Consider the following 16,120-nt stretch of genomic DNA (forward strand, 5'->3'; position numbering starts at 1 on the left):
AGCCAATTCTACAGTGAAATTGGTAGTTCTCCCGATATTCCACATGATCTTACTTTGCTAAACAGTTTACCATGAGGAACCTTTTCAAGTGCCTCACTGAATTCCATATAGATCACGTCCACTGCTCTTCTTTCATAAATTCATGTAGATGTATCGCATGGGAACAGACCCTTCGGTCCAACCCGTCCATGCCGACCAGATATCCCAACCCAATCTAGTCCCAGCTGCCAGCACCCGGCCCATATCCCTCCAAACCCTTCCTAGTCATGTACCCATCCAGATGCCTTTTAAATGCGGTGATTGTACCAGCATCCACCACTTACTCTGGGGCTCTCATTCATTACACACACCACCCTCTGCGAGAAAAAGTTGCCCCTTCGGTCACTTTTATATCTTTCTCCTCGTGTCCTCCAATCCCCTCTAGTTCTGGTCTCTCCCACCCCAGGGTAAAGACCTTTTCTATTTATCCCCTCCATTCTCTTCATGATTATATAAAGTTCGACAAGGTCACCCCCCCAGCCTCTGACACTCCAGGGAAAACCGCCCCAGCCGATTCAGCCTCTCCCTGTAGCTCAAATCCTCCAACCCTGGAAACATCGTTGTATATCTTTTCTGAATGCTTTCAAGTTTCAGAACATCCTTCCAATAGGAGGGAGACCAGAATTGCACATAATATTCCAAAAGCGGCCTAACCAAAGTCCTGAATAGCCGCAATATGTTCTCGCAACTCTTATATTCCATGCTTGGCCAATGAAGGAAAGCATGCCAAATGCCTTCCTATCAATCATCTTCAAAAATTCTTCAAAACATCAAGTCAATGTTTACACGAATTCCCATGCACAAAACCATATTGCCTATCCCGAATCATTCCTTGCCTTTCCAAATACATGGAAGTGCTTTCCATCAGGATTCACTCCAATAACCTTCCCACCCCTGATGTCAGACTCACCGGTCTATAGTTCCCTGGGTTTTCCTTCCCATCTTTCCCATCCACGTTAACCAAACCCCAGTCTTCCGGCACCTCACCTGTTGCAATCGATGATACGAATATCTCAGCAACTGGCCTAGAAATTACTTCCCTAGCTTCCCACGTGTGTCCGTGTCTATGTGTGCGTATATAGGTGTGTGTGTGTGTGTGTATAGTGCAATGGTGGGCATCTGTCGTGTGCCATGAGCACAAGTTCCCGGTTGAGGCCCTCACTATGGGTACCGAACTAAGCTATCAGCCTCTGCTCGGCCACTATTCGCTGCTGCCTGTCCCGAAGTCCGCCTTGGAGGATGGTCATCCAAATGTCTGAGGTCGAATGTCCTGGACCGCTGAAGTATTCCCCAACTGGGAGGGAACACTCCTGTCTGTGTAATTAAATAAACATTACTTTTTTTTTAAATGAGGAAAATAGGGTTTTGTGTCCAATTCTACTGTCGGAAGCGAGTACTTCATCTGAAGAAATACTTTTATACTGATCTCTCCACTGGAAGCATAACCTTCCCTCACAAAATCAGCGATAATGTGCACTTTACTCAAAGTCACAACCCAGTTGACATCTGTTAAGTGGACAACCTGACAGTTAAGCCTTGCCTCCCCATTGCTCCTGATAATGTGACAGTCTGTAGTTTGGTTCACTTGCATTTAAATCAAAGGTTTTAACGGTTTCATCATTTGTAAAAATATTGAGTTTCAGTCATGAGCAAAAGCTCAACAGGATCTGATCATGGAATCCATGGGAAGGTAAAGATTGTTGTTAATTAAATGAAGACGAGCGTAAAGCTGATGTTGGGTGGAAGAGGTATCTTGTAGTACAGTGGTAGTGTCCCTACACATGCTCCAGAGTTGTGCATTAACATCTCAGAACAGGTTGAATTTTTCAAAAAAAGTTATTTTTTAAAAGATTATATATATATATATATATATATATATATATATATATATATATATAAAGCAGACGTTAAGGCCTGCGTCTGGTGCTTAGGAACACTTTTGTATTCAGTAATTCAGGATTAACAAAATAATGCAGTTAGCGAAAACAATATGAAATTAAACTGGCGTGAGACCTAAACAAGTGTTTGAAATAGGTTGCTGGAGATAAAGCAGAAGGTCATCAGAAAAGACAGTAATGCACCGACAACTGGCAGAGGCAGGAAAACTTGCAATTGTGACGCTGTGGAAAACAGAGAAAAAAGATGATATTTTGGGTCTGTCTTCAGAGAGGAACATTCACTCCACTTCTCAATAATACAACAGAAGCAATGTCCTAGTGAAAATGAGCAGATCCATGAATTGGTCATTAGTGAACAGAAGTCGTACTGAAAATTAATACAATCCCAACATCTGAAGATCAACTTTCGAAATACTCAGAATATTGGTTGCAGTGATCATGATCGTTCGCTGCCACTCTGGTACATATTTGTCTTTTCTAATCAGCTTTCGCTTTATCTGTAGAAAGTTTTTCAAACACTTTCATCTCTCTCACTGGTTGAATTTCATGTTGTTTCCTCGATTAATTCTTTTTTTTTAGTCCTACTGTCCTGAATTCAAAAAGTTGTTCTGAATCCCCAGGCCTGGGGTTTAACATCAGCATGTTTTAAAGAAACCTGTTCATTCCCACTGAACTACATGATGCCCCTCCCACCCAACGTCAGCTTTACGCACCGCTTGCTTTAATTAACAACAATCTTTACCTTCCCCTGGATTTAATGATGAAATCGTATTGAGCTTTTGCTCATGATTGGAACTCAAATTTGTTACAAACGATGAAATATTTAAAATCTTTGATTTAAATGGAAGCAAATTAAACTACAGAGTATACAGACTGACGCATTATCAGGAGCAGTGGTGAGGCAATGCTTCACTGTAAGGTTGTCCACTTGCCAGATGTCAGCTTGTTTAAGTAAATTGCACATTGCCGCTGATTTTATGAGGGAAGGGTAAGTTTCAGTGGAGAGTTCAATATAAAAGTATTTCTTCAGATGAAGTACTTGCTTCTGACAGTATTTATTGCATGCAATACTTTTGTAGAGTGTATTTAATTAAACACACACATTGAATTATTGGTTGCTGAATAAATGTCTCACCTTGAGGAGAGTTTGAAAACAACCACCAGAGTATTGGCATTAAATTGGTTTGAAGCAAAGGAACATGCAAATGACATCAAATTGTTTTTACACTTTACATTCTATCCCCGTTAAACTGGATGGACTTGCTGTGGTTCGTTTGGCCAAGAGAATGTTTTGCAAGATGTAAATGTGTGAATGAAAAGAAGGAGTGGCCCAACAGGGACAGTGACATAAATTGACGGCTGAAGGGCAGACTCTTTAACTGGTTCAGAGAAGAGGTGATTCAGGTTGGTGATTCTTTTTTATGCCTCTCTCTGTTTGTCTTCATTTGGTTCAATTTCTCTCTCTCCCTCTGTAACTCACTGTCTCCCACTTTCTCATCTCTCTTCTTCTGTCTCTTTCTCTCTCTCTGATTCTCCCTCTATCGCACTCGCTCTTTTTCTCTTCCACTGTCTGTGTCATTATTCTTTTCTTTCTCACTGTCTTGTCTCCCTCACCAACTGTCTCGCTCAATAACTCTCCCTGTTCCTTTTTCTTGCTCGTTCCCTCCACTCATGTCTATCTCTCTCTCTCACACACACCCTCCTTGTGTCTGTGTGTGTCTCCTCTGTTTCTGAATTCCTGTCTCTCTGACGTTTTCTCTCTCTGTCCTTTACAGTGTCTTTGTATCTCGTCTCACTCTCTCAAACTGGCCCTCTCTCACTCTCGATCTCTCTCTGTCCATCTTTCTCAATCTTTCCCTACGTCTCTCTTACAGTCTCTCTCTCTTTCGTTTTTTCTGTCTCTCTCTCTCTCTCTCTCTCTCTCTCTCTCTCTCTCTGTCACTGTCTCTCCCTCTCTCTCTTTCTGTCACAGTACCTCTCCCTCTCTCGGTCTAACCGACGCACACTCTCATTCTGCCTGTCCTTCTTTCCCCCCCCCCCCCCGCCACTGTATCTCTCTCTCCCACTATCTCTCTCTGTCTCCCACTTTCTCTCTTTCTGTGCATCTCACTGTATCTGACAACCCCCTCTATAACACTGTCTTGCTTTCTCAGTCACAGTATCTCTCTTTCACAGACATGTTGCCTCTCTTTGTCTCACTGACTTGTTCTGTTCCATTTTGTTGCTCCCTCATGACTTTCTCACTATCTCTATCTCTCCTCAAGCATCTCTCTGTTTCTATTCTGTCTCTGACTTGCTCTTTCTCTCACTCTCTATCTCTCTCGATCGCTGTCCTTCATGGTCTCTTTCTCCCTCCCTCTCACGCGCACACACATTCTCTGTCACTCTGTCTTTCTTTCTCTGTAACTCTCCCTTTCTCTCTCAATGTCTCCTCTATTCTTGTTTCCCATTGTCTGTCTCATTCTCCCTCTATCCTAGTCTCCTTTCTTTATACATCTCCCTACCTCTCTCACTGTCTTTCCCTCTCACTATGTCTGTCTCAGCACCTCTGTCCCTTTGAGCCTTCCTCTCCCACTGTCTCCCACCCTCTCTCTTTCAGTGTATCTCACTGTTTTCCTCACTCCCCCGCAGTATCTCTTGTTCACACACAGTCACTTTCTTTCTCACTGACTGTTTCTTTTCCTCTTTTTGATCTTCCCCCCTCCATGTCTCTGTCTCCATCGATCTCTCTCTCTTTGTGTATCTCTCTGTTTCTACTGTCTCTGACTCTCCCTCATTCACTGTCTGTCCGTGTCCTTCACAGTGTCTTTCTCTCGCACCATCTCTCTGTCACTTTCGATCTCTCACTGCCGTTCTCTCTCTGTCCTTCTTTCTTGTTCTTCCGCATGTATGTCTCTCTGTCTCCCTGCTGCCTCACTCTCCATCTCTTTCTCGCTCTTTCCCTCTCTGCCTCTCACGCTCTGTCGTTTTCTCTCTGTCACTGTCACCTCTGTCTGTCCTCCTTTCTCACTCTATCCCACTCTGCATGTCTGATTGTCTCTCTCTGTCTCTTACTCTCTGTGTTACTCCTTGCCTCTGTCTCTCCGTCTCTCTCACACACACACCCACAAACTGTCTTTCTGTCTCATTTTCTCTGCGTCTCCTTCTCTCACTGTTTCTCTATGCGTCTGTTTTTCTCTCTCACACTGTTTTTTTGTCAGCTTGCCTCTCTCTGTCTGAAACATGTAGTTGAAGTCAGAACATTATATTTACAAATACCAGATTTCACAAGGTAATGATTGGACTTGGTTCGCTACAGTGTGGAAACAAGCCCTTCGGCCCAACAAGTCCACACCGACCCTTTGAAGAGTAACATACACACATACATTTCCCACATTTACTCTGACTAATGTATCTAACACTATGGGCAATTTAGTTTGGCCAATTCACATTACCTGCATATCTTTGAATTGTGAGCGGAAACCGGAGCACCCGGAGCAACGTGCAAACTCCACACAGACAGTCGCCCGAGGCTCGAATGGAACTTGGGTCCCTGGCGCTGAGGCAGCAGTGCTAACCACTGAAACACTGTGCCGCCCCCGGTCCTGCTTAATCCGATGAATTCTAATTCTTCAATAACAATATTATTTGGATGGATGGTAAATGATATTTTCCAGCTATACCGTGGGTAGTTTGGTACACACCTGCGTGATCCATACCAACATCACACAGACCAAATGCCTGCAGGTCAAGGAACAACAGCTCAGTGCTAATGTAATGGAGCCTGAAATTTGTCCATTCTTATGTATCATTGAGGAGGTGATTAGCTGAAAATTGTGTTCCAGGAGGCATAAACCTCAGCTTGATTTGCAGTTTGGAAGTGTCTGTGCTCAGAGACAGTACGGTGTCTGCAGGGGAGTGCAGTTTTCGAACCTCCGAGTTCGCAGTGGAAAAACCTCAGCTTCCACACGCTGGTGTATTCACTGGCTAGAACAACCACCATTATCCATCCCTAACTGCCTTTGAAATGAATATGCTGAACCGCGAATCACTGGCAGCAACTGTGGGAAGAAACCAGATTTAATGCTTTGAGTTTGTTTCCCCTTCATCACAACTGATAGCAGCAGAGAATAAGGAGTATTTAGAGTGTTGTGTGGGGGAAGGTTAGAGTTGAGCGGATAGGTGGAGATGGAGCAGAGAGAAAGAGAGAGAGAGAGAGAGCTGTGTGTGATAACATGCGCCTTTAAGAGGGATTGGTTCTGTTCTATTTCTCTTCAAAGAGATGTGTTCTCAAGAAGAAGCAGAGTACGTAGCTTTTTTTTTTTGTTTTGGGTCTGGGCCAGAACCCCTCAAAATGTTTTAAGAAGGTAGCCGAGACTCTAACTTCTTCCTATTTTAAAGGCAGATGTAAAGTGGATATTCCCGGTTTAATGCAATTGGTCAAACCATGCGGCTTTAAGTAGAACAGAAGTTAATTAAACGATACAATTGAAACACGAACTCAAGAAAGCGAAATTTAAAATAAACTAACGATGGAACACATTAACAGACCCGATACAGTAACTACTAATAAGTAACTGTTCCAATACAACCTTGATTGTTTTCCGTGTTTTCTAACTGTGGGGTAAGAATGAAGTGTCTTTTGCTTAAATCCGAGTAGATTGACCAATCGAACGACATCTGCAATGAACGACATCTCAGGTTAGGGTCTAGGCTATGTCCTTGATAGTTTTTAGAGAGTTTGGACTGTTCCATAATATATGAAATGGGCTGGCAGATCAGAAGCTGATTATGTGATAATAAATGCTAAGAATAGGAGAGAATGGGCGATGGGAGAAAGGGTGACCTTCCCATCAGCGCTGCTCCACCTTCCAATATGATCCTGGCTGACCCTTTATCACGAAGTCCCATACCTGTTTTTTTTTTTTTCTCAGACCCACTGACACTTTTAGATTCTGGAAATCTACATGTTTTTCTCTTAAAAAAAAAACAATGACTTTGCCTCCAGAGCCATTTGTGGAGAACGTCTCCAGATGGTCACCATTGCCTGAGTGAAGACATTTCTCAGCATCCCAGTCGGAAATGGTGTCCCGTGTGTATCCTGAGACCCTGGCCACTTTCTGTGGACTCCCAGGCCAGAGGAAACATCATCATTGCATCCTGAGTCCTTTTATAATTCTATACACATCAGCGAGGCATTTCACCTTCATGCATTATCCAGTGAATGCAGGCGGGCATAAATCTACCAAGTTAGAAAACAAGCCAACCCAACAGAACGATCCTTCCTGCAGCTCATCGCAGCACCACCCGCCCCATCTCTAACACTGACACAACGCCTCCCTGTGAGGCAACTGACCCCCTGAAGTCACAATCCGAAACCCTCAATAACCACCAAATGCTGCAGTTCCAAGCTTTTCTCGTCATTTTCAGACTGACTTTCGACCCTTCACACTCTTTACTCTTAGCCATCCCCACCGATCTCTAACCCATCAGCGAGCCAATTCCTCAAACCCAGCTTCCACCTGACGTGCCTTTCTAGCCCCGCATCAAATGCCACCAGAACACTTCACGCACACATTGTATATACCCCTGCTCTCTATATCTCTGAAAATACGAGGAAGCAGAACAAGGGAGGCAGAAAGGGGCATGACGAAGACTTCCACCACAGTCTTGTACAGTGATAATAAGCTCTGATTGAAAATATATTCTGCAGAATGATTGATTCAGAGATCTGTGCCTGAAATGAAGAGCTTCTTCAGGACATACAAATTAAAGTTATTGCCATTTCACACAAGTTTTGGTTTAACAGATTGTACTTTGGAATTAAAAGCACAACTTCTAAATTTGAGGATAGCTTCGAAGTATGCAACAGTAAATTAGGTGAACTTTTTAAACAAAATGTGGAAAATTGACAAACAAATATCAAATTAAGTTCAATACATATAATTCTGTGACTGCATGTTTTGTTGCATGGCATGGAGATCCAGCCCTTATGAGTTCTGAAAATGTCAAACCAGACTCAAAACATTAACTCTGTTTCTCACTCCATAGATTCTGTCAGACTTTTTGAGTTTCTGCAGAATTTATTTGGGGCTGTCCTACATCGCTTAGTCCAACTACATTCTACTCTCCATTTAATAACATTCTGCTTTCCTGCGTACCCAACGAAATGGAGAATCAACCACTTTGCCATATTTTATTCCACCTGCTAAATATCTGCCTCCCGCGAAATTCTCTCCGTGCCATTGAAAGCAGTTTGTGTCCTCTTCCCAATTTATATTGCAAACAATATTGTGGGCGGCACGGTGGCACAGTGGTTAGCACTGCTGCCTCACAGCGCCAGAGACCCGGGTTCAATTGTGGGCGGCACGGTGGCACAGTGGTTAGCACTGCTGCCTAACAGCGCCGGAGACCCGGGTTCAATTGTGGGCGGCACGGTGGCACAGTGGTGAGCACTGTTGCCTCACAGCGCTGGAGACCAGAGTTCAATTCCTGCCTCAGGCGACTGACTGTGTGGAGTTTGCACATTCTCCCCGTGTCTGTGTGGGTTTTCTCCGGGTGCTCCGGTTTCCTCCCACAGTCCAAAGATGTGCAGGTCAGGTGAATTGGCCATGCTAAATGTTAGGTAAGGGGTAAATGTAGGGGTATGGGTGGGTTGCGCTTCGGCGGTTCGGTATGGACTTGTTGGGCTGAAGGGCCTGTTTCCACACTGTAATGAAATCTAATAATCAATATATCCGTAGATTTGACTTAAAAAGGCTCTCTTCATTCATTGTGTCACCGCGTTTGCTGATAGACAGATAATGTTCCATGTTCATTCGCTGCGGCATTCCACGCATTGAAACTTGCCAATTTAGAAGTTATCTGTTCACCCCAACTCCCTATTTCCTATTAGTTCGCTCGCTCTCTATTTCCGCTGATATGCAACTCCATCAGTGTGAGCTCTGGTGTCTTTCATCTCTCACAATTTTGAACATTTTTAGATACCTAAACACAATACTATCCTGCTTCCTACGAGTTCTAATCTGTAGTTATATCCTCAAAATCGTTTGAACAAATGCAATTTCCTTTCAGAAAACGATGTTGATCGACCTTGCTTATCGTGTAATATTTAAAGGTGCTGTTATTCTTTATTTTCCATATCGCATACGGTTACCTTGAAAGTCCGACATTCTCGACCACTGCCTATTCCTGAGGTATGGTGACCCCTATGGTTCACCTTGACATACCGTCTGTGTCCACTGAGAGAGAGGAAACCCATGGTCCTCAGGCATTTTGCGACCTTACTTAATATTTGTGCTGTAATGGATTCCACCAGGGGAAACCACAGGTGAGGATCTAACGGAGTTGAGAGTAGCCATTGTTATCCCATTGTTTAAGGAAGGTCACAGTTATTTGTATAGAAATTACAGGCCTGTGAGCCTCACACTGGTTGTAGAGAAACGATGGGAAAAGATTCTCAGAGACAATATCTGTAGGCATTTAGAAGCAAATGGACTTCTGAGGGATAGACTCAACATATTTATGTGGGAAGGTCACATTTCACGAAATTGATCGTTTTTTTATTCCGGGGTGAGAAAGATAATAGACAAGGGAATAAAAGTTGATGCTGTCGACATTGACTTCAGTAAAAGCTTTGATAAGGTCCCTCAAGGCAGATTGGTACAAAAGGTAAAGTCACACTGTCTCAGGGGTGAACTGGTAAGATAGAAACAGACCTTGCTTCGTCGTAGAAGAACGAGGGTTTTTTGTGGATGATTCACAATTTATTTCAAAATGGTGGGTTCTGACAAGTGGAATTCCACAGGATTCAGTGGTTTGACATCTGTCGTTTGTGATCTACATAACTGATTTGGAGGAAAACATGGCTGGGCAAATTAGTAAGTTTATGAACGACAAGGATTGGTGGTTTTGTGGACAGTGAGGATGACCTTCGGAGGAGATAGCAGGATATAAATGAGTCACTGCATGGGCAGAAAAATGGCAGGTGGAGTTGAGCTCGAAAGAAAGTCAGTTGATGCATTAAGGAAGGTCAAGTCCAGATGAATATTATATAGTGAATGGAAGAATCATTAGGAGAGTTAGTATGGAGAGAGATCTGGGTTTCTGGATCCGCAGATCATGGAAGGCAGCAGCGTAGGTAGATAGGTAATTAAAGAAATGCGTTTCGCATGCTTGGCTTCATTGAAATTGCAGAAAATGTAAGGGTGGAGAGACTATGCTTCAGCTTTACCGAACTCTATTTAAGGCCTTACTCAGCATATTGTTCACAGTTCTGTTCGCCACACTACCAGAAGGATGTCAATGCCATAGAGAGTGTACAGAAAAAGGCTTACCATCATGTTGCCTGGTATGGGGGACATTTTGGCTATGGCGAAAGGCTGTTGAGAATACTGAAATGCAAGTTAAGAGACGAGACAGGACTGAGGTTCACACATAGGAAATGGAGCAATTCTGGAAAGTCTGAAAATAAATACGTCCCCTAGACTGGACGGGATTTCTCTTCGGATTTCCTGGGAAACAAGGAGGAGATTTTAGACACTTTGGCTTTTTTCGTTATGTTGACATTGGCGACTGGAATAGTGCCAGAAGACTGAAGGATAGCAAATGTTCTCGCCTTGTTCAAAAGGTGAGTAGAGACAACTCTGGTAATTATAGACCGGTGAACCTTACCTTGGTTGTGACTGAAGTGTTGGGACAGGTTATAAGCGACAGGATTTATGATCATCTGGAGAATAATCCGTTGATTAGGGATAGTCAACACGGTTTTGCGCAGGGGAGGCCCATTCCGCACAATTGTTATTGAGTTCTATAAGATGGTGACCAACGACTTGGATGAGGTAAAAGAGATTATGCGGTGTACATGGATTTCAGTAAAGCTTTTGATAAGGTTCCCCATGGTTGGTTATTCCACAAAGTAAGAAGGCATAGGATTCAGGATGATTTCGTGGTTGAGATCAGAGATTGGCTTGCTAAAAGAAGACAGAGGAGGCGGTTGACGGGAAATGTGTATAGTGGGATTCATTTAGTAATGCTGTAATGCAAGGCTCTGTTTTAGGGCCACTGCACTTTGTTACTTTTATACATAATATGGATGAGGGCGGACAAGCATATGATAGCAAATTTGCGGGTGACATTATGGTCGGTGGAGTTGTGGATAGTGCTCATGCATGTTACAAGGTACAGAGGGAGAAAGATAATCGGCAGAGCTGGGCTGTGGTGCCAAGTGTAGGTTAACGCGTAAAAGTAACGCGCACTTTGGAGGGGGCAACAGGAATAAAGGTTACTCGGTGAATGGTAAGATTCTTGCTAGTGTAGATGAGCAGAGAGATCTCGGTGTCCATGTACAGAGATCCGTGAAAATAGCTATCCAGGTTAAGAAATTTCTTTATAAGGCATACGGCTGTGTTATCTTTTATTGGCAGATGGATTGAGTTTCGGAGCCACGCGGTAATATAGCAGCTGTACAAAACTGTGGTGTGGCCACATTTCGAATATTGCGTACAGTTCTGCTCACCGAATTGGAAGAAAAATGTTTAAGGTTTGGAGAGGGTTCAGTCATGATTTACGTGAATGTTGCCTGGTTTTTAGATTAGATTAGATTACATTATGGATGGAAGGTATTATTAGGAAAGTTTGAGGCACTTGAGGCTGTTTTGGTCAGAGAGAAGAAGGTTGAGAGGTGACTTAATTGAGACATAAGAGATAATCAGAGAGGGAGACAGGGTGGAGACTGACAGCCTTTATTCCTCAAATGTCTAGCACGACGGGGCATCTTTAAATTGTGGGGCTGTAGATATAGGACGAATGTGAGAGGTAGTTTTTTTTCCTGAGAGAGTAGAAAGGCTGTGGAACGCACAAGTTGCAACAGCAGCTGACACGCCGGGGTTAAGGGCATTTAAATGGTCATTTGGGAAACGTACGGATGAATCTGTTATTGTGTAATTGTAGATGTGCTTTACTTTTGTTCCAGAGGTCGTTACAACGAGGGCCGAAGGGTCCGTGCTGTGCTGTAATTTTCTATGTGTTATGCTCATTATCACGGAGACTGGGTTTGCTTTTTGGGGTGACCTGTCAGATAATAGGACATGAATGGCATGGATCGAATAGTGAGTAGGAGACCTTTTTCCCAGGGTGGAGGAGTCAGTTACTTTGGGAAACATGCGTAGCGGGAGTGCATTTTAAAAGAGGCAAGCATTTCACACAAAGTGATGAGTGCCGAGAGCGCTCTCTGAAAGAGTTGGGAAAGCAGACACAATAGCAGTATTCAAGACGTACCTGATCGAAAACAAGAATAGGAATGGAGGTTGAGGGTCATGGTTCCTCTAAGTGAAGACAATTCATTGGTGTCGGGCAATATGTGTCAGCACAGGCTTGTAGGGCCGATAGGCCTGTTGCTGTGCGATAACAGTGGTTACTCTTTGTTGTATTTTAGGCAATGACATCATATTTCCTAACTTGCATAAATCTTCCCAATGTTCTATTCTTCTCCTTTTTGTGAATTGCCCTATTTGCAGATTTCCATCAGCGAAAACAATTCCTGAACCACAATGATATTGCCACTATTGTACCCATTATCACTGCAGTAACTATATTTAAAACGTTCAGATCTAATCAGTCAGATCCAAGTGAATGTCAGACTTTAAACTCATTTGCTTTCTGAATAATTGTTCCTTCAGTGATCAAGGTAATTCCCTCCCTTTACTTCTTGATTCTGAATCTTTTTGTTTTGTTGTTTTTAACATGAAACTGGATATTTGTTCAAACTCCCTGCTACATTCGTCTTTTCCATTATTCATGGGCAAATCTCACCATCGAAATAATCAATATTTCAGCTGGCTTCTTCCTTTAAATAAGTATTAAAGTCCTTGCTTTCACTTTCTTTTTTTATTTGTCACTAACATTCATATTCTTGTTCTCTTCATCAATATTTGTCATTTGTCAGTTCCTATTTTTTAATCTCCTAATCGATGTTTGCACAGACGATGATTAATTTCTTTCGACGAGACGTGAATTTGATATTTAGCCATAAATGGTACATTCTTCTCTTACAATCTACACCATTGAATAGTTCCTTGATAGAAATGCCTAAATATTACCTTAACTGTATCCCACTGTTTATCCAGTCTCTTACCTCACCTTTTTTTTCCATCTCCCACTGCGGTAAACGCTGTCATCATCTTCTTGTGCTTGATCTTCTTTCAGTTTCAGGCACTAGCTTGATATCCAAGATTTTCTATTTTACATTGCATATGAAATTCCGGAAAGCTGAAACCACTTTTGTTGAAGGAATCATTTACTGGATTATTATTGATGATCCTGTCTCGTTTCATACATACCAGGACGAAAATAACTTGTTCTCCAGTTGATCCTATAACGTATTCTTCGAAAAACTCTTATAATTACACCCCATGAATTCAACCACAAGGTTGTATGTGTCAATTTGATTCATCCAATCAACATGAACTTTAAAATTGTAATGACTTCTTCGATACCTTTCTTACAAAATCCCACTATTCCTTGGTTTGTGCTCTCCATCTACGCTCTTAAGAAACGCAGGAATAAGACCCAACAGAGACTTATTTTCCTTTCTCATCACCACACATAGTCATTCAGAAAACCATTTCTAACTATTTCACTGATATCCTATGGTTTTAAACATGAAACAGTGCAGCAAATAAACTAGCCCTTCAGACCACCATGGTTGCGCCGACCATGATGCTTTTCTAATTTAATCTCATCTGATTTCACATGTTCTGTGACCCTCCATATCCTGCCTGTTCATGTGTCTGTCTAAATTTCTCTTAACTTCGACATTGCATCTACTTCGAGCACCTCAACTGGCAGCATTTTCCAGGAATGTGCCAGCCTCTGTGTAAAAAAAACACAAATGCTTGCCTCTCGTTTCAACTTTCCCTTTTCACATTGAAGCTTATCAAACGAGCTGGCCAAATTCCCTCTGCCTTGTTCGTTTACTTCTTAAACATGAAGGATTCTTGAATACTCAGTTGAATGATCCCTTCCGTGACCATTTTGGAACCACTCCTCTGAAACAACTTTCATGTCATACACATTGTTTTGTGACTTTTTACATCAACATTGTAAAAATGCTGCACACATTCAATTTCGGAATTCTATCATTAATTCTATCTTTTTACTGAGGACATACGAGTTTTTTCAGTTTGATTTTTTTCCCTGTATCTTTCCATTTTGATTGCATTGGTTCAATTTCTTCCTTCCCTTTCAACTCGCGATTTACATGTCGTCTTCAGATTTTTTTTTTTTGCATTGTCTAAAGTGACAGAAGATAACGATATAAAATATGTCCACCTGTTCTTTATTTCCTGCTGCTGATCCTACAGTCATACCTTCTGAGGACTCATTGCTCAATGTCAGGTTGAATGCAATGTAATCATTACGACATGAGCTGTTGACTGATTAAACCTGTGGACCGTGAGTCAAATAATTTTCATCACAAGAAGGCAATTTATGGAAAAGTATGATTTCATTTTACCGTGTTCTTTCCAATAATTGGTTTTAAATTTAAAACGTCATTAAGTTGATCAATCTAGTGCTGGAAGATTCCAATCCACTGACGATGCCTCATGAAGGTGAATTACATTAAACTTTCAGCATTGGATGAATTGTTGGAATTTTATTGTTTGTATTATTTGTACAATTTATTTTGTTCCTTCTCAGAATAAGGAAACAGCTAACTTGAAAATTACCCACTCCCTGTCTAAGGCCCACTGGTTTTGACTATTAGGTTGTCCATCATGAACTTCTGGCTCTTTCTGGGCACTGTGGCGGTATCTATTCTGGCTGCAGCCTCAACAGGCACATTTGATTCAAAATTGGATGAAGACTGGAAAAATTGGAAATCACAACATGGGAACCAGTACACCAAGGTAAAAGGAGAGTCTGTAATGTTAAGCTCACTCAGAATAGGAATGGTCTGCACACAATTGACAGAGATTGAGAATATGTAGCTACAGTAAATGAGAGGTATCTGTTGAGTGAAGTGACATTGAGAAAATATTGATCTTGAAATTCAATGGGTATTCTCCAAGTTTCAAACTTCATTAGAGAACTGACCAAACACAAAGTGAATCAGTGGCGACTTGGTGTATCTTAATTTACTAGGATCCCGCTGCAGTCCTGTTGGATTTACTACAAAGACCAAAAACCTGCCTCTAGAAGATTAAGATCCATTCATGGTGTTGAAGAGGCAATTGTAAGTGGGCAACTTGGAGACCGAGGGATGGGGAAGCCGTCTGATCATCCCAAGCGGCCCATTCAATGAAGCGTCTCTTTGCCGACACCGACGTTACTATGCTGGCAGCTTAAGGCAGGTCTCTCACACAACAGGTTAAGAAGGTATATACATGCACAGTAATTGCCCATGTATTGGCCTCGGTGTTTTCGCAAGTACGTGGCTTATTGAATTCCCCGCCTGCCACTGGCGTAATCTTACTTTAGACAGGGACAGGTGGTAGTACAGAGAACGTATCTATTGTCAACGTCATTCATGACGGTCGATTAAACCATCCTCTTGTTCAGCTATTTTATTCTTAATTCACTTTCAGCATGAATCTCTCAGACTGGCAGCTCGACAGGCTTTGCTACGGGTGCGTTATTTTGAGTGGGGTGAGGGGAACCTGATTAATAATTTTCAGATCTGGGTGGGAGGATGGACCCTGACAGCAAAATGTTATTTCAGGTTTCACAAGCGGATTTTTAATGCTTCTGTATAATTTTATAAATGAAAGATGCTGCAGCCTGATTATATTAATCTCTTTATTCAGGATGAGGAGAGCTACAGGAGAATGATATGGGAGAACAATATAAGATACATCGAACAACACAACATCGAACACTCATTGAGAAAACGCACATCTAAAGTGGGAATGAACAAATTTGCAGCTCTGGTGTGTACAGGATGTATCGTCTGAGATCTATTTGATGCTGGTCATTGTGAAATTGTGAAGCTATATAATTGTGAAGTTATATTCAGCTACAGGACCAGCACTTGGACATTTGGTCCTCCAAGCTGACTCACTCATTCAGTACACTCAATGAAGGATCTCACTTTACTCCAAATTGTTGATTCCTTCCTTCTCATTCTAGGTTTCCATAACCCGTAACTCCTCTGGAAATCATAAACATCTCTCTCAAATTTGTACATATTCAATGACTCAAGTCTC

The 16,120-nt window shown here is 42.1% G+C and overlaps 1 long non-coding RNA gene across 1 annotated transcript in view; it reads left to right on the forward strand.

Moving 5' to 3' along the window:
* Positions 1 to 15,916, forward strand: part of LOC148134813 (uncharacterized) — a 30,691-nt gene extending 14,775 nt beyond the window's left edge. The window contains exons 2-3 of the long non-coding RNA XR_015755614.1: positions 14,683 to 14,824; positions 15,722 to 15,916. This is a non-coding gene — a long non-coding RNA (uncharacterized LOC148134813). The remainder of the gene's footprint in view (positions 1 to 14,682; positions 14,825 to 15,721) is intronic.
* Positions 15,917 to 16,120: the final 204 nt, after the last annotated feature.

The sequence above is a fragment of the Chiloscyllium plagiosum genome, unplaced genomic scaffold, assembly GCF_037043375.1.
Source record: "Chiloscyllium plagiosum isolate Xiang-an unplaced genomic scaffold, Cpla_swu_hap1 HiC_scaffold_52, whole genome shotgun sequence".
Taxonomy (NCBI): Eukaryota; Metazoa; Chordata; class Chondrichthyes; order Orectolobiformes; family Hemiscylliidae; genus Chiloscyllium; species Chiloscyllium plagiosum.